The 26,704-nt window shown below is 41.2% G+C and overlaps 1 long non-coding RNA gene across 1 annotated transcript; it reads left to right on the forward strand.

Moving 5' to 3' along the window:
* Positions 1-956: 956 nt before the first annotated feature.
* On the forward strand, positions 957-25,713 carry LOC138739826 (uncharacterized). Its single transcript, XR_011342462.1, has 4 exons — positions 957-1,049; positions 21,258-21,319; positions 24,515-24,578; positions 25,509-25,713. It is a non-coding gene; the product is annotated as an uncharacterized lncRNA (long non-coding RNA).
* The last annotated feature ends 991 nt before the right edge of the window (positions 25,714-26,704 follow it).

The following is a 26,704-nucleotide window of genomic DNA, read 5'->3' on the forward strand; positions in this document are numbered from 1 at the left end:
TCAGCTGTTGTGTCTGGGAGGCTTGGTGGCAATCACAGCTATACATTACATTGTGCAAAGGGGCTTGTCGCTTGCCAAAGAGCAATCTGTCCTCCAGCAGGCAAGGATTGCAGAGGCATTTTCCCAGGGAATGACAGGGGTTTCAGGGATCACAAATCTCATGCTCCCCTCAGGGAAAGTATTCCTAACCTCCCACTGATGCACCTGACAAAGTGTTGGTGTGGCCTATCAGATGGTACAATTTGCAATCAGACTTCTAGGCTCAGAGCAGCCAAGCTCATCTTTCATAATGAACTGCAGTCTGCTTCACTTAAAGCCAAAATCCTTCCTCCAGCAGAATTCTATTTACTGCAGTGGTGCTGTGCAGGATTCAAAGAAGACGAATAACTTTCTCTTATTCCCTTTTGATGCAGAGGCAAAGCTGGCTTTCAGAACGATTTCATCAATGCAATTTCCATTTTAATTTCCTTGTAACCTATTCTCTAGTATGTTACATTTTATGTAGTTGGTTGAAATATTTATTTTGTGATGTGCTCAGACTGTGCACTGGTGTCACAAGCCAACCTTTAACTCATTGGTTTGGACACCCACAGCAGGATAAAGACATCGCAACCATTGCAAAGATACTAAAGATTGATCTGTGTGATGTGTTACCCAGGGTCACAGACTAGCTGGAGGTTAAGATGTGGAGCCCCTTTAAGTTAAAGCACTTGCTGTCCACAAGCCATGTGCATGCTGTCAGTGCCAGTCTGCATCTTATGAATAGACATCCTTGTGCTTTTCACACTGCTGATTTCCAGAGAGGAGAATGAAACATGATTGCCTCAATTGTAAAGAACCCTTCAGTGACCTTCCTTATGTTGCAGTAAGTGTCCAATTGTGAGATGTTGCAACTTCTGCAGCTCCATTGTAAAGAGGGAAGTTGCACTGAAGGTTGTTGCTGAACTGTTTGACGAACACCAGCAATGCAGTCTTGGTCCTGTTCTAACTTCGGAGTGGTCAGCACAGACACAGAAACCTGTCACGTCTTCTCCCTTGGTGAGACCCAGGTAGGGGACTTGCTCCCTCATTGGGGCCCTCTCTCCGTGAAGCCTGTACCCATTTCCAGCAGGAGTAAAACGGAAGTTTGCAGACACCAGGCTTGAAGTGAAAGGACAAAGCTGGAGAAACTCAGCAGGTCAAACAGCGAACTTTATGTAGCAAAGAGAAAGATACATAAACTATGTTTTGAGTTTGAGCCCTTCATCAAGGTATAAGCAAAATGTGGGTAGGCACCCGAGCAAAATTGATGGGGGAGGGGGAGCGGGAGGAGCACAATCCCACAGGCAGGAGGCACTAGCAGAGGAAAGCCACGTGGTTGTGTAAGTGAGTCTGGGTGAATACATAGTCGTAGAGCTTGGGAGTGCAGATGGGGAGCAATGAGAGAGAACCTCTTCTAGGGATGCCTACCCTGAAGAAGTCCTCCTTTGCTCTACGAAGGGAGTTCCATGGGATTCTCTCTCACTGCTCTCTACCTACAATCCCTACTACTGTCAAGCTCTACGACCATGTATTCACCTAGACTCACTTCCACAGCCTGTTGCCTTCCCCTCCGTTTGTGCCTCCTGCCTGTGGGATGCTCATCTCCCTGCCCCTTTCCCACCCCCAATATTTTGTTCATGAGACTGCCACATTTTGTTCATACCTTGATGAAGGGCTCAAGTCTGAAATGTTGGTTATGTACCTCTCTCTTTGATGCATTAAGTACTGCACACTGTTCGACTTGCTGAGTCTCTCCAGCATTGTGCTTGTACCCACTTCCTCTACTCATGCACTCCAGTGTGACCTGCTTTAAGAAAACAATGCCTGGAGGACCTGGTTTTGGTAGGAAATTTAAATCAGCTAAAATTCCTCCAGTACCTACTGTAACAATATTAATATTTGGGGAGAATTTATAAGATTTAGAGTAGGTCACATACATATACACATTTTAAAACATCTTATTTGAAAGACTGAGAAATATTGAAGATCTCTGGAGAATGTAAGCACCTTTCACAAGTAGGTGTTAATTGAATTGACGTCATAAAATGAATGACCATTGTTTGGAATTGGAGACAGGATGGCTAGTGGAAGCTCTTTTCAAGGGTTTTGCCAGAGTGCACAGAAAAGTCACTCCTGGATTGTTTATCTAAGATAACAACTTGAGAAGAAGAAAGAACTCCTGTTGTTTGCTGGAGAAGGTGGGAGTTTTGCAAGTCACAAGTCACATGCTCTCTTTGGAGTTTCAGTTGGAAAAGAGAGAGAGTTGAATTAACAGCTCAGTCAGTCCGTGTGTGGGACACTGACAAGTAACTGAAAAGTGCAAGCCAGGAAAAACTGTTTTGAAACTGATGAAAGTTCCAGAGCAGTAGATGGCTGGAATTACTATCTGTCTGATGTTTCTCTTGAAATAGAGGAAGGAATGGAACTCTGTGGTAGCTTGAAGAAAGAGGTTACCATCTGGAAGAACCTGATGGGGCAAGTTTCATCAGCGAGACCCTGAGGTGACTAGTGGTGGTACCTCAGTTGTGGAAATCCTGGAGCAACAAATATCTCTCTCTGCAAACCCTACAAGAATCTTCCTGAGCGGTAAACATTTACCTTTCAAGCACCAAGCCTGGTGAACTTTATACATGTTAAATTCTGTGCACAATATGGTGATTCCCTGCAACCAGAGAACTTGGAAGAAGGAGAAGTGAGATTGAACTGTTAACCAAAGAACTTTTCTTAAAAACACACACACACACACACACACACACACACACACACACACATTACATACATGTGCGCTTAGAATTAGAAGGGGATAATTTGGATTAGTATAGAGTATAGAATAAGTATAGAGTTAAGTTAAAGTTTGATTCTATTTTCATGTTTGCAGTTGATTAAACATAACTTTTGTTTTGAAAGCCACTTGTCTTGGTGAATGTCTATTGCTGTAGGCTTTTTGGGTCCTTTGGGCTCGTAACACTACAGATTGCAGAGTTTTGTAACGTGAAATTACTATAAAAAATTATATATATTTTTAAGAATGGTAGCCACAGCCAGAAGAACAATTAGTTGGCAACTAAACTCAATGTTATGCTTGATCTCTTTCATAAAACAACCTGAGGAAAAAACAAGCTCCATAGGTGTTAATTTTCAAATGAAGGTTTTGCACATATTCTAAATCAAATCCGCTGGAGGAACTCAAAAGGTCAAGTAGAACAGTGGGAGGAAAAGAATGGTCAGACCAAAACCATTTATAGAGACTGGGGATATGGAGAAGTGTAAAAAGAGGATGGGGTAGGAGCAGAGGGCAGGAGGAAGGAAAAGGAAGTCACTACTTGAAATTAGAAAACTTTGTTCATACCATTGAGTAATAGCTGCCCAGGCAGAATATGAGGTCTCCTTTCTTTTTCTGAACCACTTCTGCACCTCTCCTTTTCCCCTACCCTCTTCATTTGTCCCATTTCCCACTATCCCCATGGAGCCCCTCTACTCATTCTCAACCACTCGTCTTTGGTTCCATCCCCTTCTACTCCTTCTCCCACCCTCATTAAATCCATCTGGTCTGTCTTTACACCACCATCATTTTATCACAGTCCATCCTCTACGACTCATCTTCCTCCACCTGACTCCTTGGTTTTTCTTGCCTCTGTCTCCCTCTGCCTGGCATCTGCCAATCGACTGCTTCATGTTTCACCTCTAACTGGTTCACCAATCCTACATGGGGCCTCTGTCCTACTCCTTCAAACCTGTCTTCTTTAGCTTCTCTTCTCCCTCTCCCCAGTCTGAGTTCTCCAGCAGATTGTGTTTAGCTTCAGATTCCAGCATTTGCAGTTTCCTGTGTGTCTCCAGTTTTCTTATACATTTATCTTTTACTTCTTCTCACATACATTTTATATTTAGCATCATATTTAATGCATTGGACAAGCTAAATCCAGGCTTAATAAAGGTGCGATTTGTTCAGAATGACTTTATTTCTTCATATTTGAATACTTTTTGTTTTAGGATTATGTTCAGAATATTCTAAATTTCAAGAAGCATGATGTGAGATTAAATACAATTCTCTTGTAAAAGGTTGGGCAGAAATAAATTGAAAGTACCATTTTTAATTTATTTTCTTTAGAAAAAGTAATTGCCATTAGGCAGATTCTGCCAGGAGATCTAACCTACTCAAAGGCAACTGCTTAAAATCTCCCTTTCTGTCTCTTGCCCGCACTTATATCTCATCATTTCTTGCAGAGAATTTTATCCCATACTTCTCTCTTGTGGTTTTGTAAACATTTTAAATTGTGAAAGTGGACATGCAGCACAGTAACAGGCCCTTCCAGCCCATGAGCCTGGGCTGCTCCATTAAACTCTTCTTCTGGCTATCCAGCCCATAGTCAGTTTGTGGGGTTTGATATGTGCATCCTGGAGGGGCTGTACAGGCCGATCCTTGAGTGGCCCTGCTGGTCACAGACTTGGCAGTTGAGGCCTGGAGGGGTGGCAGAGACGGAAGCTCTGTTGTGGCTCTTCCTGCACCTATCCTTTGTTGCCTCTTTGAGCTTGTTCTCAGCTGCATCCACATCTGTACTGATGGCATTCCTCCACTGCGAGCCATCTTGAGCCAGATCCTTCCATGTTGATGGGACAGTGTCAGCTTTCTTAACACTCCTGTGCAGAACATCCTTGTACTGTAGCCACTGGCCTCCTCGTTTTCGGGTACCAGTGGACAGTTGGCCGTAGAAGATGTTCTTGAACAGTCTTCCATCAGGCATTCTGACAACGTGTCCTGCCCAGTACAGTTGGACCGACAGGTTGCAACTGCTGGCATTCCGGCTCGAGGAAAGTTGAGACCTTGTCTTGCCAGGTGATCTTCATCAGAGAACATAGGTGACGCTGCTGCAATTGGTCAAGCTGATGTTAGTGACTCGATCAAGCTACAACCCCAGTACGTTTTGTAGGGTAGGAGGAATCCAGAGAATCTGGAGGAAACCCACGCAGTATGCCCTTAGTAGAACCGATTACCTATTTTGTTTTGTCTCCTACCTCTATAATTTTTCTGCTTGGTTCAGAAAGTTTTGATCTCTCTTACTGATGAAGCATCTCTGATCTAAAGCAATAACTAATTTATTTTTCCACAGTTGCTGCCCATGCTGCTGTGTGTTTCGAGCAATTTCCGTTCATTTCAGATTTCAAGAACCTGCAGTTTTTCACCAAGACATTTCTTTCTGCACATGTGAATCATTTTCAGATGTCCTGCAGCGACTTGCTCTGCAAATCTGATATAAGCAAATATTTTCAAAGTTAGATGAATACTTGGGGAAACACTAACAATATTATCTTAAACTTGAAACAGTTATAGGCCAATTGAAAAATGTAATCTGGAGTAATTATACAAATTTCTCATTAAAGTAGAAAATTTGTTTCCAGAAATTCCTTCCCCCGATTCCAAAACATTGGTCTTTGGTTGAAAATTGAGCAGCGCAATGTTGCACACCTTTCTGTTGGTGTTAGAATCCTTCAGCAAATGTGATGCCTGATTTTGATAGAGTCTGCTTGTACTAGAATACTTGCTCTAGTTTAAATCATTTCCAATAGTAGAACAACCTTACTAACATGAGAAAAAAAAAATATTTATTCAGTATAATCAGGTATTTCAAATGCTGTTTGCTCTAAGACCTTCCTGTTTAAAGGTCCAACACTTAACTGTCCTCACTGAGACCTGTAGCTCCCTGCAAACTCAAATACAGCCTCATTTGTATGCCTTGCCCACACTGCCCATGGAGGTCAGGGTCATGTTCACTCTCAGCCTCCTAGCCTCGGAATCATTCCCAGTTCCTGTTGCTGATCCCTCCCTATCTCATTTTGTTACTCACTGCTAAATCAGGGCTACCATAAACATGCCAAATTCAATGACATGAGATTTCATTTACTTCACTGCCAATGCCCATAATGCACAAGTATTAAGCTTCGGACATGTTCTTCTGGAGATCTCTCTTGCAATCTTGGAAACATTTGGCTGAAGTCCTGGATATTCTTCATGGTCGCTTTACCCAAAACCAAAAACTGCTTCTCACCAAGTCATCCAAAAGCTTCTAACTCCCTTGAATGACCTTCAGCCACTCTCTCTCTCTCTCTCTCTCCCCCCCCCCCCCCACCCACCGTTTCATTATTCAGTGCAAAAAAACACTCCCTGAAGCTACACAGGAACATAGGAAGTAAGAACAGGAGTAGGCCAAAAATGGCCCATCGAGCCTGCTCCGCCATTCAATACAATCATGGCTAGATGTGTGTTGCTTCTACTGTGGAATATCTGTTTAAGAGCTGGCTGCCAAGATCAGATTTGCAAGGCCAAAGACTGGCAGAGGGCAGAATTTGGAGCAAATTGATAGAGAACACTGCGTTAAACCTGGCAAAGTGTGTGCCACACAGAGAAACTTGCTAACGCTATTCTCCGAAACTTGTTGGAGATCTTGAAGAGAAACTTGACAATGTAGTTCTGAAAGCCTCATAATTGAAGATCTAAGTTTTCACAACAATATTAGAGAGACTCAAAATGCTGATATAATGTAATTTGGAGCAATCCTCTATCCCTGAATGTAAAACAGTGAAGAAATATGGGATTTTGTGTATTCAGCCAAATGGTTGATTTAGACTGTTAACAGCTGGGCTTTAAGCACCAACACCTGTGGAACCGCTCTAGTCAGTCTGCCAATGTGACAAAGATCTGTTGATTCCAACTGCTTGCTTTCTGTGATCAGGTAAAATCCTGATGCAAACTACATTGAGTCAAAGGATGACACTGATGACAGGGGATAAGAATTGAGTGCAAGCTCCCTAGATTGCCAGCAGAGCATTACTGAACCAATGGAACTATTCATAGGTTTTCACCATCTGTTGTAAAGGTCCCTAAACCCAAGCTGAACCATGGAAGAGGCTCATGTTAATGACAGTAATGTTTTCCAGCTCCTGTTGACTATTTGGCAATGCCGATTTCCAGAAATACAATAAGGCACCCATTTCAGGTATCATCAACTTTTAAATGGGGCTTTGCTTGGCACTCTATCATTTCTTCCACAATGAAAGGATATTAGCATACAATAATTTTATTTCAATGATGCAGTCTAATCATTTTACCATTGCCATTACTGTTTCTCTTTCCCCCCCCCCCCCCAAGATTACATATTTACTAACATGAATTTTAATTGCCAAGTTGTTGTGATGAGATTTGATTCTCAATCTAGACCTTTACTCAGTAGTCCAGTAAGTTAGTTATTGTGGATTTAACCCTCGGGACCACCTGCAATTGAAAGGATGTTTAAAATTGAATGTTAAAGACAACCAACAATATAAGTATATTATGAGAATTTAAATTATACACCTCATGAATTTAACCAGGTGTGTCTCAAGAAAACCGTCCCCAATTACCACCATCAGGTAACTTGCTGAACCAAAGGTCCCAGCACACTTGATCACTGCTACACCAAGATAAGGAAGGCCTATGTTCTTTCCTGTGTGCTTCTTGTGCCTTCATATAGACAGAGCCCAAATAGGACAGCAAGAAGGTGGTCACGGGGGGGGGATGGGGCTAAAGAAGTTACAGGACTTTCTCAAGTCGGGGATTGGGCAGTTCAAGGACTCAACCGAGGTTCTGAATAATTACACCAGGGTCGTTACAGACTTTATCAAAATAGCTGCAGACAAGTGTGTCTCCAACAAATCATTCAAGATGTTCGCTACCCAGAAGCCCTGAATGAATAATGAAATCTGCAACCTGCTGAGAGCCAACTCATATAGACATTTAAATCCAGAGATTCAGAATACAGCATAAGGAGCATGTATAAACTGGAAAAAGCTAACTCCCAGTCAAAGTGGAGATTCCAGACAAAAATGGAAACAATGACTGCTACTCAACAGCTGTGGCTGGGCCTAAATGACATAACCTGTTACAAAACCAAATCAGGTGCAATAGGAGATGGCAACGCCTCACTCCCAGATGAACTCGATGCCTTTTATGTCCGATTTGACCATCAAAACAAGAATGAGCCACTCTGTACCCTCATATCCCCTGATAATCCTCTCCTGTCAGTACCCAAGGGTGACATGCAGGCTGCCTTCAGGAGAGAGAAGGAAACCATCTAGTCCATACAGAGTACATGGTCGAACACTGAAAGCCTGTGCTGACCAACTTGCCAATGTATCCACAGATTTATTTCAACATCTCACTCCAGCAGGGCAATGTACCCACCTGTTTCAAACCTGCCTGAATGACTACTGATCAATGGCGCTTACATCTATGGTGAAGAAATGTTTTGAGAAGCTCCTGAGCAGAAACATGGATCCATTACAGTTTACCTACTTCAGCAATAGATCTGTGGCAGATGCCATCTCGCTGACTCTACATAAAACCCTGGAACACATGGACAACAAAGAAGCATAAATCAGGATACACCTTATCAATTACAGTTTACCAATCAACACCATCTTCCCCTCAAAACTTCAAGCAAACTCCAAGACATGGGCCACAATACACCACTGTGTAATTGGATCATAGATTTCCTCACCTCCAAACCACAATCAGAGAGGATTAGTAAAAACATCTCCTCCACAATCTCCATCAGTATCAGAGCATCACAGGGCTATATTCCTAGATCACTATTCTACTCTCTTTACCCTTATGACTGTGTGACTGGGTATGACAATAGCATCATCTACAAATGTGCAGATGATATTTCGGTAGTGGGTGCTCAGACGGCAAAGTCCTCCTCAGCGACAAGATCTCCATCCTCAACCGATGGTCAGAACACTTCCAATCTCTTTTCAGTGCCAACCGCTCAGTCCAAGATTCTGCCCTGCTCCAGCTCCCTCAACAGCCCCTAAGGCTAGAGCTGGATGAGGTCCTCACCCTGGATGAGACATATAAGGCAATCGAACAACTGAAAAGTGGCAAAGCAGCAGGTATGGATGGAATGCCCCCAGAGGTCTGGAAGGCTGGCGGCAAAACTCTGCATGCCAAACTGCATGAGTTTTTCAAGCTTTGTTGGGACCAAGGAAAACTGCCTCAGGATCTTCGTGATGCCACCATCATCACCCTGTACAAAAACAAAGGCGAGAAATCAGACTGCTCAAACAACAGGGGAATCACGTTGCTCTCCATTGCAGGCAAAATCTTCGCTAGGATTCTACTAAATAGAATAATACCTAGTGTCGCTGAGAATATTCTCCCAGAATCACAGTGCGGCTTTCGCGCAAACGGAGGAACTACTGACATGGTCTTTGTCCTCAGACAGCTCCAAGAAAAGTGCAGAGAACAAAACAAAGGACTCTACATCACCTTTGTTGACCTCACCAAAGCCTTTGACACCGTGAGCAGGAAAGGGCTTTGGCAAATACTAGAGCGCATCGGATGTCCCCCAAAGTTCCTCAACATGATTATCCAACTGCACGAAAACCAACAAGGTCGGGTCAGATACAGCAATGAGCTCTCTGAACCCTTCTCCATTAACAATGGCGTGAAGCAAGGCTGTGTTCTCGCACCAACCCTCTTTTCAATCTTCTTCAGCATGATGCTGAACCAAGCCATGAAAGACCCCAACAATGAAGACGCTGTTTACACCCGGTACCGCACGGATGGCAGTCTCTTCAATCTGAGGCGCCTGCAAGCTCACACCAAGACACAAGAGAAACTTGTCCGTGAACTACTCTTTGCAGACGATGCCGCTTTAGTTGCCCATTCAGAGCCAGCTCTTCAGCGCTTGACGTCCTGCTTTGCGGAAACTGCCAAAATGTTTGGCCTGGAAGTCAGCCTGAAGAAAACTGAGGTCCTCCATCAGCCAGCTCCCCACCATGACTACCAGCCCCCCCACATCTCCATCGGGCACACAAAACTCAAAACGGTCAACCAGTTTACCTATCTCGGCTGCACCATTTCATCAGATGCAAGGATCGACAATGAGATAGACAACAGACTCGCCAAGGCAAATAGCGCCTTTGGAAGACTACACAAAAGAGTCTGGAAAAACAACCAACTGAAAAACCTCACAAAGATAAGCGTATACAGAGCCGTTGTCATACCCACACTCCTGTTCGGCTCCGAATCATGGGTCCTCTACCGGCATCACCTACGGCTCTTAGAACGCTTCCACCAGCGTTGTCTCTGCTCCATCTTCAACATCCATTGGAGCGCTTTCATCCCTAACGTCGAAGTACTCGAGATGGCAGAGGTCGACAGCATCGAGTCCACGCTGCTGAAGATCCAGCTGTGCTGGATGGGTCACGTCTCCAGAATGGAGGACCATCGCCTTCCCAAGATCGTGTTATATGGCGAGCTCTCCACTGGCCACCGTGACAGAGGTGCACCAAAGAAAAGGTACAAGGACTGCCTAAAGAAATCTCTTGGTGCCTGCCATATTGACCACCGCCAGTGGGCTGATATCGCCTCAAACCGTGCATCTTGGTGCCTCACAGTTTGGCGGGCAGCAACCTCCTTTGAAGAAGACTGCAGAGCCCACTGACAAAAGGCAAAGGAGGAAAAACCCAACACCCAACCCCAACCAACCAATTTTCCCCTGCAGCCGCTGCAACCGTGTCTGCCTGTCCCGCATCGGACTTGTCAGCCACAAACGAGCCTGCAGCTGACGTGGAATTTTACCCCCTCCATAAATCTTCGTCCACGAAGCCAAGCCAAAGAAAAAGAAAAAAAGTGGGTGGTACAAAAAACCGATGAGTCAGCATACATGAGGGGGATTGAACATTTGGCTGAATGGTGCACCAACAACAACCTCACACTCAATATCACCAAAACCAAGCAGCTTATTGTGGACTTTTGGAGAGGAAAACCAGAGGTATATGATCTACTAATCATTGGGGGATTAGGGAAGGAGAAGATGAGCAAATTTAAATTCCTGGGGGTCCCAATTTTGGAAGACCTTTCCTGGACCCAACAAACGAATGTAATCGTGAAGAAACTACATCAGCGCCTTTACTTACTCCTGAGTTCGCCAAGGTTTGGTATGCCATTGAAATTCTTGGCAAACTTCTAAAGATGTATCATGGAATGTGTACTGACCAGCTGCATCATGGTATATTATGGGTGGCCCAATACCTTGGAGTGTACTGTCCTGCAAAAGTTGATTAATATAGCCCAGTACAGGCAAAACTCTCCCCACAATCGAGAAAATCTACATTGGATATTGCTATCGGAGAGTAGGAGCAATCATCAAGGATCCAATCTACCCACGACATGCTCTGTTCTCACTGCTGCCATCAGGAAAGAGGTATCAACACGCACCACCAGGTTCAGGAACAGCTGCTACCCCTCCGCCATCAGACTCCTCAACAACAAACTCAATCAGGAACTCATTTAAGGATTCTTTTCACATTATTTATTATTGAAAATTTATTTTCTGTATTTCATAGTTTGTACTTTCTTCACAATTCTCGTGTGTGTGTGTGTGTGTGTGTGTGTGTGTACTAACAATAAATTTAAATTCCACCTCACCGGCAGGAAAAAAAATCTCAGGGTTGTATGTGATTTCATGTATGTAGTTTGACAATAAATTTGAACATTTTATGCATCCATAAATCACTCGGCATTCTTGACATCAAGGCATTCAAGGCACACAGTCACAACTGGGAATTGGCACTGTCCCTACCAAGAGTAGGGACCTTAATGAGGAGTCGTGCCCACTAAATTTCCCTTAAAGGAATAATCTGCATCTGAGATGTTTGTGAGTCCACTAGAGAAGTCAATAGCAGATCATTCTCCAGAATGAACCAACGACTTCTATTTTACATTAGGCTGCCAGAATTTAGAAGCAGAAAAGGAATACCCCTTCAATGAGCCATTCATCTTCAGCCTCGGTTAACTTATCTTCATCTCCCCTGATTCCTTGCCTTTGAAACTACTTTTCTCTATTCCCTGCACTATGTTTTTGTAGTTTCTTTGTCTTCCACATTATTTGACGACTGTAACACTACTCCCTAGACTGTTTTACTATTGACTTACTGGTATTGCACTACCTACTGTTTGCATTGGATTGACTGGAGAGCACATAAAACAAATGTTCCTGCTATATTTTGTAACTATAAAATCAATTAATGTCAAGAAATCTATTGACCTCTTTGTTGAATGAACTCAGTGACTAAGCCTCCACTTCCTTCCAGGAGAAAAGAATCCGAAAATTCATCACCCTCCGAGAAGTCTGCTCTTATTTCAGTGCTAAGTGACCTGTGACCTACCCTATACTATGAGATGGTGAGCCTAGATTGCTTGGCTAAGGGAAACCTTCTTCCTGACAATGTACAGATGCACTGTAATTCCCACTTTCTGGAGCCGCATGGGTAAAATACACTAACAACAACAACAAATAAATGACAGTAATGCAGCAAATGTAAGAAAAATAGATAAATATTCACAGTTAGTATAAACATTACTTTCAATAGTGCAGAGACAAATCTTTTGATGGCCTCAGATTAGTTGATGGTTAGGATAGTTTGGGGATTTTCAAGGGCTGGTAGCAGCCAGGGAATAAAGCTACCTTTGAACCCAGAGGTTCTGCCCTTCTGCCTGAAGGAAGCAGTGGGAAGAGATCGTGACCAAGAGGATGGGGATCCTTTATGACGTTGGCTACTTTCTTGGGACAATGCCTCACATGGATGTCTTCAATGGAGCTGGTTTGGTTTGCCACTTTTTTCTGCAGCCTTCTGCCTTCCTGCATTCTGTAGTAGGAGAGCTGCTGCTTTGCTGGAGGTTGCATCTATAAGTTTTCACTCTGAGCACAATTGCACCAAAAGGCTGCGAATTTAACTGTTGGGCTCATAGGGAAATCACCCTATGGACCTGGAAGTAATTGGTATGGGAGCCCTGCATAGTTCCCTCTTAGTACCCCTAAGTATAAAAAGAATATCCATCCATTCATTTTTAAATTGCTGCATTTGTTAAATTTTCCACATGAGCTGCTGATGTGCCCTTTACTTTCTCCCTTTCTCAGGTAAGCTTCCAGCACAACATAATGCTTTTTTTCTGTCAGCATCAAGAATAGTAAAACTATTTCACACATAACCAGTCAACAAACTCATTCTGGGAAGGGGTTGATAGCTCTGCTGGTTAAGGATTTATTTTAATGTTTTGGATAAAGGAGGATAAACAATCTGCATTTTACTCCCAATTACTCCTAATATACTACATCTCTCTTTGGCTTGGCTTCGCGGACGAAGATTTATGGAGGGGGTAAAAGTCCACGTCAGCTGCAGGCTCGTTTGTGGCTGACAAGTCCGATGCGGGACAGGCAGGCACGGTTGCAGCGGCTGCAGGGGAAAATTGGTTGGTTGGGGTTGGGTGTTGGGTTTTTCCTCCTTTGCCTTTTGTCAGTGAGGTGGGCTCTGCGGTCTTCTTCAAAGGAGGTTGCTGCCCGCCAAACTGTGAGGCGCCAAGATGCACGGTTTGAGGCGATATCAGCCCACTGGCGGTGGTCAATGTGGCAGGCACCAAGAGATTTCTTTAGGCAGTCCTTGTACCTTTTCTTTGGTGCACCTCTGTCACGGTGGCCAGTGGAGAGCTCGCCATATAACACGATCTTGGGAAGGCGATGGTCCTCCATTCTGGAGACGTGACCCACCCAGCGCAGCTGGATCTTCAGCAGCGTGGACTCGATGCTGTCGACCTCTGCCATCTCGAGTACTTCGACGTTAGGGATGAAAGCGCTCCAATGGATGTTGAGGATGGAGCGGAGACAACGCTGGTGGAAGCGTTCTAATATACTACATAAACAAACAAGAAATTCACACTGATTTTCATCTGACCTTGATGAGATAGTAGCAAATCTTGGCTGTTATTTTACCCAGGAAGTGATGTGTGGCAAAAATCAACAGTTACCTCTTGTACTCTCTCTCTCTGGGAATTAGAACTTTCCATTTGATAATTCCTGGGACATGGTCTTGATTATTTTATTTTTTGTTTTTCATCAATAAAAATGAAACAACGTCCACACATTTTCTTCAATATATTAAAATATCTACCAACTAATTACGAACATGATGTTTCTCTTCCCCCCCCCCCCACCATAAAGAAAAACCCCTGAAAGGAAAAATGTAAACCAGCCATCAGTCTGGCTCTATTTGATTGGACCGGCCACAAAAAAAAACGAAGAGAAAACTAGATGTGGCGTCGGTTCTTCCATTGAACATCTGAAGAAGCAGTGGAGCCACCCCCTTATATAATTTATTTTATTAATCCACCTATTGGTATTTTCATCAGGGTGCAGCTACAGTTACATCAAATTTGGTTGCCATATTCTAACGAAGGCGCTATGTCGGTTTCTACAGTTATACATGTTTTTTTTTCCATGAGGATACAGCTATGTACCTCTGTGTCCACCAACTGATAAGGAGAGGGAATCAGACTTCCAGGTCATTGCTGCACCTTTTCTTGCTACGGACAAAGCAACTAAAATGAATTGAATGTGGATAATTTATGGATTATGTCCATAAGGTTTGGAAAAGATATAACTTCGGACTCGATTTTGATTTGAAACAAGTTGCTAATTTAGTAATAGCAATAATGAATTGAACAATTAATTCTTAGTTTTTATTTATATACTGCAGGACTAAAACAAAAATAAATGTAGCAAAAGAAATGAGGGATGTAAAACTGATATTTTTGCTGCTGCCTGTTTTGTGCCTTCATTTAAAGGTGAACTTCATTTACAAACTGTTCTTCCATGTCATCATTTTGAAGTTTTCAATTCACATTTTGAAAATAGGGGATAAATGTGCAAGTCCTTTTCATTGTTTAGTGATTAATTCCACAGGTCTGAGATGAGACCATTTCATTCCTTGCTCTGTATACCAGAGACCAGCAAATTCTGTGGGCTTCAAACTGAACCTGAGCTACATTAATGAACTTGCTCTCCTGTGAATTCTAGAGATACTACCGGTATATTTAATCAAAACTACAATATATATCACTTATTAAAATTAATCAGTGCCACAATTTGAAATAAGGTGAGAAGAAGATTAATGCAAATAGGATGTAATTATCATCAACAGACCAACGAACCTTTCATTATGTCACTGGACATGAACAGGGCTGGAAATGTCATCAGTTTTAGGAGAATACTATAAACATACCAACTATTGGTGGAACAACCTGTGTCATGTGCATTGTTCATGAGTAAAGTCTGTTAAGTTAGTGGTTTATGCATTATGAATCTGTCCAAAGGTTAACTTTTAAAAATGCATTCACATTTGAATAGAAAAATGGTGGTAGAAGAAGAGGCTCAGCATTTTTTTTCTTCAGCATGGGAATGTTGGAGTTTGCTGGATAGACGATCTTGCATTAAAAGGATCCCAAACTACTCACAATAATCCTACAGACAGGCTGACCCTAGGTTAGGTACTGCAGACTTACGGACATGCTTCATACAAACAAGTTCCCATGATAGTATTAAATTCAAAAGACCAACATATACTGTATATGTATTCATTCCACGAATAGCAGAACTAGTTTCCCCCACTCTCTTCACTTGTAGAAATTGTTCTTTATTGTCAGTCTGACATGCTTTTGATGTAGTCATGTTGAAGATGGTTATGATATTGAATGATTTTATGCTATTTCTAAATTATGGACAAAATCAACATTTAGGTTTCCGTAAAATCTGAACCTATTCATCACCTGGTGATGGGCTCTACAATGATCATCTTGAGTCTATATTGAAAGTGCCTAGACCACCAATTATATACTTCACAATTGTAATTCGTATCTTATTAGTGTAATGTCTGGATAACCACATCAGCCTATACTCCAAGGCTTTCAATCGTGCGTATGCTTCATAAACCTAAGTACCTTCCACGGAAACAAAGTTACAGATAGAATACAAATACTAGAGCAATCACTAAAAACAGAAGATGATAGAGACATTCAACAGATCAATCTGCATTTGTGAGAAGAAAAACAGAGATAATGTTTCAGGCCAAAACCATCTAGAACAATAAGGCACATTTATGAAGAGCAATCTCGTGACAAAAACCTAGTAACTCTTCCTGAGACAGAGTAGTGAACACTGAGCTGGCATGAGGCAAGCAAGATTATGAGTCCTCAAAGAAACACGTTTTGAAAATGATCTGAAGCTGGTGGCGGTGTTATAAACATTACATAATGGTATTTTTAAGGCAGTCCTATTTCTTAGATACAAGTAAATGTCTTCCTAATTGAACACTAGTATGGAGGTAAATTCAAAGTGACTGGGTTGAGATAAAACCTGCAACTCTAAAGAAAACCATAACTAATGAATGTATAACAGGCTCTGTCAGCAAGTTATGTGAATCACTCATACTTCATACAAAAGTTAAAAGACCCAATCTTAGCCTACTAGACCACTAAGAATAATTAAAATTGACCAAAGCAAATCTCTCACAGACTTTTTCTGTCATACTCTGTTGCGTTTGCATAATAATATTGGGCTTCATTCATTGTCCAACAACTTGTCCTCTTCAGTTTGACTGAGTCTAACAGCTGTTGTCTGATGCTATATTAATGTAGACATATAGCACAGTAACAGGCCCTTCCAGTCCACGAGCCTGTGCCACCAAATTACACACAATTACTACAACCCTGGTACGTTTTGAAGGGTGGGAGGAAATTGGAGTGCCCAGAGGAAACCCACGCAGACACGGGGAGAACGTACAAAATCCTTACAGACAGCACCGGATTTGAACTTTGGTCGCTGGCTCTTTAACAGCGATCCACTAACCGTGCTGCCCCAATGCAATGCAACCAATATATGCTTCCTCCAATTTCTGCAATAGTCTCAACTAATATTTCAATGGAGTTAAATCTGTATTTGGTTCCTTGATCATGATTGAGTCACAAGGATTAAATAGAGTTTCTTTCAGCAGTTGTGTGATTGGCTATCATGGAGAATGCCACAATTTGAACAGGGCACACAGGAAGTCTCAGTATTTTTGTTATCAATTTCTATATTTTCTGATCATTTTATAGGAAGCCATTCATCCCATTGAATTTGTGCTGACTCGCAGACCGTTCCCATAGCATAACTTAATTTTCCTATTCCCATATACCCCCTGCAGATTTTACCCTCCACCTGCACTTCAGGCAATTTGCAGTGGCAATTAACTGCTAACCTACACATCTTAGGGACGTGGGAAAAACTGGAGTGACCAGTGGAAACCACAATGATCGCAGAAAGATCAAACTCCACATAGATGGCCCTGGAGGTCGGTACTGATATCCTGACTCACAGTACGCGAGGCAGCTGATCTATCTTCACAACTGTACTATCCCACAGACTGATGAAGGACACCGACGTGAAAGGTCCATGTTGCAACCTCGCTCATTACTGAAGGTGGAGTTTCTGCATGACAAATTGAATGAGAAGTCAAAGTTCAGAGACTTCAGGCCTGAATGGAGAAGAATACAGAATGAGGATTTTAAATGAGGAGAGAGAGATGGAAAACAACAAGATGTACAAAGGGGGAGGAAGTGCTGGGGGAGTAGAAGCATAGACCAAGTTGTACTACACTCTGATGGAATTTGCTGCGAGGACTAGCCAGGTGGGAAGTTTTGTTTGGGGGAAATTGACACCACCCGCCAATCAGCTCAGTGGAGGTCACTTTTCGTCTGTCCTTCCTGACCACTAAATATTACCTGCAGCCCATCTTATCATACAGCAAATCACTTCTAACCAACAAGAAAGAGGATTTAAGTAGAGTTACTCATGTACTCTGAAAGGCATTAATAATGCTTTACTGATATTCATAACAACTTTCATCCTATAAAATTCATTATGTTACCATTGTCACCTGTTGAATAATTACCACAAACTGGAGGGTGTTAGAAAAAGATAGATTGTCAGGTTTGTAAAACAAAAATTCAGATTATCTTTTTTCTAATTTATCTGTTCATTGCCTTTCATTCATCTAAATGAAACATTATACTTGTTTTTGGTCACATTTAAAAGAACAGTGTTAACAGAAGGACAGGTATTCCAGGCTTTGCTAGAATGGGAAATTCTGTATTAGCAAATCTGATAATAACTGTAACTTCAAATGATATATGAATTCGAGTAATAAGGGCAAAATTGGTCATCTTTCTCTTCACAGAGATTTCAGAATCAGAATTTATTGTCACGAAAAAGTCATGAAATTCGGTGTTTTGCGACAGCATCATAGTCCAAACATTCATATTATAACCATCTTACAACATTATTAATAAAAAAGTAAAAATAATAGTGCATGAAAAGTATAAAAGTGTCTTTGGTTCATCGATCATTCAGGAATCTGATGGCAGCGGGGAAGAAGCTGTCCTTGTGCTGCTGAGTGCTTGTCTTTTGGCTCCTGTACCTTTTCCCAGATGGCAGCAGAGTGAAGAGGACATGGCCTGGGTGGTGGGGGTCTTTTCAGGAGAGAGGCTGCTTTTTTCAGACACTGCCTCATGTGGACGTCCTTGATGGAGTGAAGTCCTGTGATGTCACAGACCGAGTTCCCCTGACTTCCTCCTGATCCACAATCATCTCCTTGGTTTTGCTGACATTGAGGGCAAGCTTGCTGTCATTACATCATTCAACGAGCTGATCTATCTCCCTCCTATATGGTTCCAAAAAAACTCCTCTTTTGGTCTCTATCTCCAGAATTCTTTAATTCTGTTGGAGTCCTTTATTACACAACTTAAACCCTAAATTACATGAAAACCCTCCAAATAATTGCCATTGTACCCCTGCCTTTCAAGTCAAGAGCAACAATGAGACAATCTAGTTGTTTTGCAGCTGATTGCCTTGAGCTGTTTCAAATATAAACCCGTTAGAGTCTAGCATTTTGTTTACTCTTGGAAAATTGCACTGTGAATAAATTTACAGCAGTGACTGGCAACAGGAAATTAGATTAAAGAAAAAAAGAATATGGACTGAAATCGGTGCAAATTCAGCCAAGAAGAAAATAAGCAGAAATAAATTGTTACTGACTTAAATAGCAAAAGAAAAGTTTAAAAATGCAAGCCTTTATTATGCACATATTTTGACTATGGTTTCTGTCACCTTTTATCAGGGTCATAAGACTTGATTTTCTTACCCCACTAAATCGCTCCAAAGAAATATCACTTGACTGTCAGTTTTAAGAATCAAAGCATCAAAAATGGCTCAAGTTTCTCGAAGCAGTTAAATTCGCAGTGTATATGATAAACTTATGGTACTTAATGAGAAAATGAAAATGGTGCTCTGCATTTCCATGATTCAATTTTGGAGGTGGAATGAATTTTTTTTCCATAATCATGGAATCTTTGAGTGAACGCCAAGAGATATTGAGTATAAAACCATCCATTTTATCATTTATATCTGTGTGCAATTTGACAAGATATTTCATTTGACTAGAATTCTCACCTGAATAGCCCTGATCGAAGGTGAAAAACGTTAGAATTGGCCCTGTTCCCATACCTTCAGATGTAATGTAATATTACAAAGGTATTCTTTAATTGTTAATGAGCTTGCATTTTATATTTAGTTGATCCCAGCTGCCACCGCTCCTCGGGTCACCTGACCTCTCTTGCTCCAATCAGCCTTTTCATCCAATCAGGTTCTAGCTGCTGCATTGCCCTTTTTAAAATCCTAACTGCTGCCGTACTATTAGCTTTACTTTCGGACTATTTAGATTGTATTTAGTATAGAAGAATTAGTTTAAATCCACTTATGTGGAATGTGCTGTATGAACTAAGTAGTTTTTATTTCTCATTTTCGTACTGTGACTATACAATTAGGTTGAGTAAAGCTTGGAAAGCAGCCACCAAGTTTTTCATTTTCACATGTAATTTAGCAATTTAGCATTTGCATCGTTTTTAAGTGAACATATGAATTCAGCGGTGAGTGACACCAGTTTAACTGAATGGAAAACCTATTCTTTATAATACTTTCTTATGTACTACCTGCCTAGAAATTCAGTCAAATGAAACTTTCCAGTTTTATTTCATTAAGCAATATTTTTGTAGGGGTGTGTGTGTGTGTGTGTGTGTGTGTGTGTGTGTGTGTGTGTGTGTGTGTGTGTGTGTGTTTGTGTTTGTGTGTGTGTGTGCGCGCGCGTGTGTAAAACAATCATTCTAGGTTTGTAAATTAAATCTGGGCCTAAGAGTGACTTAACCAGAAAGACCAGTAGCAACGCCATCTGTTGATTCACCGAGGACATCCACATGAGGCGGTATCTTAAAAAAGAAGCCTCTATCCTCAAAGACCCTCACCATCCAGCCCATGCCCTCTTCAGTCTGCTACTATCAGGAAAAAGGTTCAGGAGCCTAAAGACGAGCACTCAGTGGCACAAGGACAGCTTCTTCCCCACTGCATAATCAATGAACTGAATAATCAATGAACCAAAGACATTGCCTTACCTTTTGTCCACTACAATTTTATTTTTAATATTGTAAAGTGATTCATAATATGAACGTTTGCACTGAGATGCTGTTGCAAAACACCAACTTTCATGACTTTTTCATGGCAATAAATTCTGATTCTGAGATTCTGAAGTGCCAATGTGGATGTTCAGGGCCCAGAAATGGTAATGACGTAGATATGATTCTGCTCTTGGAATCTCTTTCTCTTCAGAACTGCATTTGGGAATATTGACAAATATCAATAAGAAAAGAAATGAACACTTATGAGAACCCTATCATGAATGAATAAATAATCCATGATGAGTGAGTTTAAACCACCTGAAGATTTTAGTATCTCATAATGGTCATGATGGACTTTATTATGATGGATGCTGAGAGAAATGGATCAGAGGTCAATCAACAGGACCATAAGAGTGGCAGAGAGGAACATTGGAGTCTCTCTCCTCCCCCCCCCCCCCCCCCCTTCACATGATCTACTGGGATTGTTGTCTGAAGAGGTGTGCAAAGTCATTGAGGACCCCTTCCACCCTGCACACAGCATCTTTCAGCTGTTCCCATCATGGAAGAAACCCAAGAGCATCAGAGCCAGCACCACTAGGCTGAGGAATAGATTCTTCCCAGTGAGAATGCTGAACAACTAAAGGAACTGCTCACACTAACCATCCAAGACTCTCATACGTGCAAAACAATATCTATCTATTTATTTGTAGAGATGAAATACTTGTCCAGAATATGTATGGTTTGTATGTGTGTTATGTCTGTTTGTGTGCCTGGATGTTTTTGCACCGAGGTCTGGAGAATGCTGTTTCCTCAGGTTGTACTCATACAATCAGTTGACAATAAACTTGATTTGACTATTAACCTATGATCTTTTACACAGATGCCAATTGTGGACCAAAGAGAACATGAACTGAGAGTCCATCGTGCACAAGAGTTTGAAAGGTATGAATTAACCTCAATGGAAGCAGGCATGAATTGAGAAACAGATGTGCAACCTCACCTGGCAAGTTATGTATAAGTTATGCCAATTCATTCACTGACAAGATTAGGCACCTATTTGCACCAGTACTACTTTGTCCTCCTTATTAATGTCATACGTTCAGTAATCATCCTGCATTAACTTCTTTAGCCTCCTACTTCAATTGCCACTATTTTTTCTTCTGAGGGGCTTTTGACGCGTGCATGTGCAGGACCTTTCTCTTGTTGATCCTCCCTGACCAGGATGTGATGATGAAATGGGTTGCCTGCGCCCTGCCTGTGCTATGATCCTGCTGCATAGTCAACTCACAGAGTTGGAACTGCTCTCACCTCCCCATCAGAGCATTAATCAATGCAGGTTACTTCCAGCTGCTGCACAGGACCCCTGAAATCACTCAATTCAAGTGGGTAATCCATCCTGATGTTACCTAATTGTTTGGATGAGGTGCACACAAGGAAGTCCTACACATGCTGCATACTGGAGTGAACTGGCAAAGGTCCCCAATTTGGTTCATATTTTCTCAATGAAGTTCCAACCTTTTGTTACTCAACACTGCCCCAGTGGCTCAAACATTATGTTTATAAACAACACAAACTCTTGTATTTGCATCAAAGGCATCATGTAATTAGAACTTTATTTCCATTGAATTTATACTATTACTTAATTTTCTGTGTGTGTGCTACCATGAGCCAAATCAATTGTTACACTCTGGTCTCTTTTTACTTTTCCTTTAATTGCTCTGCACCATCTTTTGAACTCGTGACATCCATTTCAATGTAAATATAATAGCAGTTCTGCACTATAAAATTAATATGCAACATATTTTATCCAAATCCTGTTACACACTTTAATTCCGCTTCAATAACCTTGTCTGCTTTCCTTCCCTTTTCTCATTTTAGTGTAATCTGTGAATTTGGCAGAGTGTTGAGATTCTGAATCTAACTCATGAATGCAGATTAGAGACAGCAGGAGATGGGCTGGTCCTGGAGTCCTTGTCCAAGATCCCCACTGACATGAATTATTCTGCACCCATTGGTTCTTTGTGTAGCTACTTCTAAATCCACAATAAGTTTGAACTCCTGCTGATTTTAGTTTCAGACAGTGATTTGTGGGAAACTTTTAAAATTACTTTTTAGAAATTTAAGTTAATCACAACATATAATTCCATCCCAAATGAAAGGATATTGCATACAATTTCTGTTAATTCAGTGGGAATTTGAAGAGTTAATCTGAGCATTATGCCTTATCAGAAATCACCTAAATGATACAGTAATCCTTTTTGTAAAATGGAAGCCTTATCATAGTATTAATTTTACAAAGAATAAAAATGACTGATTCTAGTCTATACTGGAGCTTTAAAGATCTGGCCTTAACAGCTCATAGATTTCTGTGAGAGATCTCTGCTTCTTTCATTTGAATGCACAAAACTGGTTCTTAATCTTCAGTCAAGGATCCGTGTATGATTTTCACCATGCTCAGTAATTAAATCAATTGCCTTGTTCTAGATTTCTTTGTCTACTCCCTTGAATTCCAAATTTTGGGAGGTTCCTGAAAGCCCCAGCAAGTGTGCAACAAAAACATACAAGTAGAGACCAGGAAAGCCAGGGTTCAGGATATCTCGGAAATGTAACTTTTAAAAGAAAGCCACTCAGCCCTTTGTGTTCGCGCTGGTCAAAAAAAAAGGCTGCAGGTTCTCTTTGGAGTAAAAAAGATTAAAAGGAAATTTGGAAGAGAAGTGCACAATCGCAATCGTTTCATTCAAGCTAAACAGCGGAAGTGGTTCTCATTAGCAGATGGTTCAGTTATTTTGGGTAAAGTTTTATCATTCTGGGCAAAAGATCCAAGGTGAGTGGGAGGTAGAAATCACAATCTGGAGAGGTGATGGAAGCAAATAAGCATTGACTTCAAAAAGAAATTGGTTAGACACTTCAGACAAAAACATTGTAGCTGAGAGTTCAATGAATGGCCATAGTCTCAATGGGCTGATTAGCCTCCTTTAGTTCTGGAACAATTTTATGATTCTATATATATCAGCAACTACTTTTAGCATCTTCCAGAACAGTGTGGCGAACTAGATAAACTGGGAACTTTGTTCGTTTTTACAGCTGGCTCAATTCTTCCTCTGCTACAGTAGTGCATTGTTTATGTGGGTGGAAGTTATTAACTCACCTTATACATGTTTTTAATGATGAATTATCTCAGGAGTATCATGGTAAATTTAAATTCTGTTTTTAAACCAGAGCCACAATCAGGTTGAAAGGACTTGCATTTATGTAATTTTATATAATTGTTCCCAAAATGTTTCAAAGCTGTTCATGCCTAATGAATAACAGTGGCTAATTATTATTGCAACATACATTGTTGGAGATAGCAGGGTAGGATCTGACAACTGTTGTGACAGCTAGTAACTTCAACTGATAGTCCTGATGAGGAGACAAACAGAAAGGATAGAAACATATCTTCATGCCAGCCTTCAGTAGTGTCATAATGTTTGTTCACAGCACCTAAACCAAAGAAATAGGTGGAGTACTCTTCAATGAGATGACATATCCTGACATACCCAAAAAGCTCTTGCTGTTGAAGCCTACCACAAAATACTTCTGGATCTGACCAAAGAAATTGTTCAATTCTAATACCTGTGGTAGAGAGCAGGAAAATTGTAATAATTTTAATAGTTCAAAAAAATGTATGTCCCAAGTGTGAAAATCAAAAAACATCCCTGCAGATGCTGGAAACCTAAAACAAAAAAAAAAGACAAATTCTGCAAATACTCAGCAGGTCAGGCCACATCCATGGAAAGGGAAACAGGGTCAATGTTCAGATTAGAGACCCTTCACCGGAACTGAAAAGGTGACAAGCATTTAAAGCTACAGGGATTGTGGGAGAAAGTGATGTCTGATCGGATAAACTCGGAGTGGCCACGGGGATAAACTATAAACAAGGTTAGCTGATGACTGAGTGAATGGGAATAGATAAAGAGTTAGAACATCAGAGAGGCCAGATGAGAGAGTGTGGGAGTTGTGAACTGCAGAGCAGAAGAAAGCCTCCCCAATCAGGTTGGGCATGTCCTCCACCCACAGTGAGTGAGAAAGAGAGAGAGAGAGAGAGACAGAAGAATGATAAACAAGATTTAGCAGTTTTTTTTGCCTTCTTTACAGTTCCGAGGAATCTCTGACCAAAACATTGACTCTGCATCTCTTCCCACAGATGTAGGCTGAGCTGGTGAGTATTTCCAGAATGTTATGTTTTTGATTTAGATAGGCCCCGTGGCATTGGATACCTGATGCAAGAGTTATTGTAGTATTAAATTAGAAGGCTATCTGGTGGGGTTTCACATGAATGTAACAAATTTTAAGGAGAAAGGGAGCAATACTGGAAGGTTTTCAGTGAATGCTTTCTCAACTGCTGTGGCACGAAGAATTGCTTGAGCACTTGTTAATTTAGATTAAATATGTGAGCTGGTTTCCAGCTGCTGAAGGCTCAATAGATAGAAACCTTATGTATCATTTTGCCGGCCCTGGTGAGATCATTAAACCGTATCAAACATTAGTATGCAATTCTGACAGATTACCGAGAAACTATCACTCAGTCCTTCCTTCCTGTGTACCATTTTACCAGCCTGTTTGTGGGGAAAGGTTTGGCACCATCTTCTCAGTCACTGGGTCATGCCTTCCACTTTTTTGAGAAATTCCACTGTTAGAATCACATGTAGAAAGAAAAGTACTACTTTGTGCATAACTTTAAGGTATCAGCAAAGATTCATAAAGATGAACAGAAGGTTTTCTAAGTTGAAACTAACCGATTCATCTCTCCTCTGGTCTTTCTCTGAAACTCCAAAGAAATGTGGTTACTTCTCTTATTCCTTTTTGAGTGTAACCATTGAACATGCTTTCGATGTGCAGGCAAAGTTTACCGAATTGTAAGGGCTTCACTGCATGAAGTATTGAAACATTGAATCCATTTTCTCTGATGAAAATGACATTGAAAATAGCACATTCTGGGCCTTTAAATTTTTGATAAACATAGATAGAGGAGATGAAAGGAAGTTATTCAGCTTACCTTGATCTCAGAGCTAGAGGACGCAAGTATAAATTCTCCAAAATTAACATGCCTCAAGTAAAACTGAAGATAAAATTTTTTTCCTCTATATAGAACAAGATACATGGAACCGGCTAACATCAAAAGAAGTTAATACTTCATAATGATCGAGTGATCTGGTTGAGCATCTAGTTCAGGCGGAATTTGAAGATTACCAGGAGATGCTGAGATACTTGGGGAGATTTATATTTAAATGAGGTACCAGCACTCTGTATATCACAGTCCCAATTTCCCTCTAAATTATATTAGCTTTGTGTGGATTTGGAGCAATAAACAGTCTGAGTATCAATCCCTCCTAAATAGCCGTTGTATTACTTTTATAAATAAAATTGGCAATCTTCTTTGTAAACTGGGTCAAAAGGATACGTTTATTACTCCAACTTGCTTTGCATAATAATTAACCCTAAATTACTGGGGTACTAAGAAATGATTAGGGGTGGAGGTGGGGTTCTGGGAAGTTACTGCATTCAGAAAATAGGTTCCACACTGAGAATGTGCTCTTGGAGAGGTGGATCGTGATGGATAATGTTACTTTGTCTGGATATCAGTCTCTATAGCACTTCGGCAGTCCAACTTGAACTCTACTACTGAAGACAGTTCTACAAAAGCACACGAGTCCTCCGGCAATATTAATCCTTACCCCTCCCAGCCACAGTTCCCCTTCCCAAATGCAGAAATATTTCATTTATTCCTCTGCCTATGTTCAAAACTTTCAAACTCTCTTTATTTGGCACAAACAATATTCAATTTTTGATTTGTTTCGACTTGGATGAGTTCTCATATTTCTGTTCAATGTTTTGAGACTTCCCAATATCTTTCACCAAGTTTTCCCCATCCTCAATTTTGAACCTCAGGGAAAAGTCAGAACTCCATTCTCCTTCCCACAAAAGCAGCAGAATTGGAAATCAAACTCAATTGATTTGAAAACCCTAGAATCAATCCATAAAAGTCCACTGGTTCTGAAACTCAGAGAAATGTTAAGGGTATTGAATGAAGTCATGATACTTTTTTAAAAAATACCACCCAGGAGTTGGAAACAGCTTGCTACATTCAGCAGCTGTGTAGTTGAGGTAGGTGTGCCCAGGGCTTCACCTGACTGGATCGGGTCTTCTGCAGCTGACTGTTTCCTGGAGAACTCCTCAAAGAAAGGGCCCAGAAAGTTCTGGTTATACTTTATTGCAACAGTGATTCAGGTAACGTTCCTATGTGCAATTTCCTCTCTTGTCTTTACCTCCACCACTGTAGGCCAG

This window comes from Narcine bancroftii, chromosome 7, assembly GCF_036971445.1.
Source record: "Narcine bancroftii isolate sNarBan1 chromosome 7, sNarBan1.hap1, whole genome shotgun sequence".
Taxonomy (NCBI): domain Eukaryota; kingdom Metazoa; phylum Chordata; class Chondrichthyes; order Torpediniformes; family Narcinidae; genus Narcine; species Narcine bancroftii.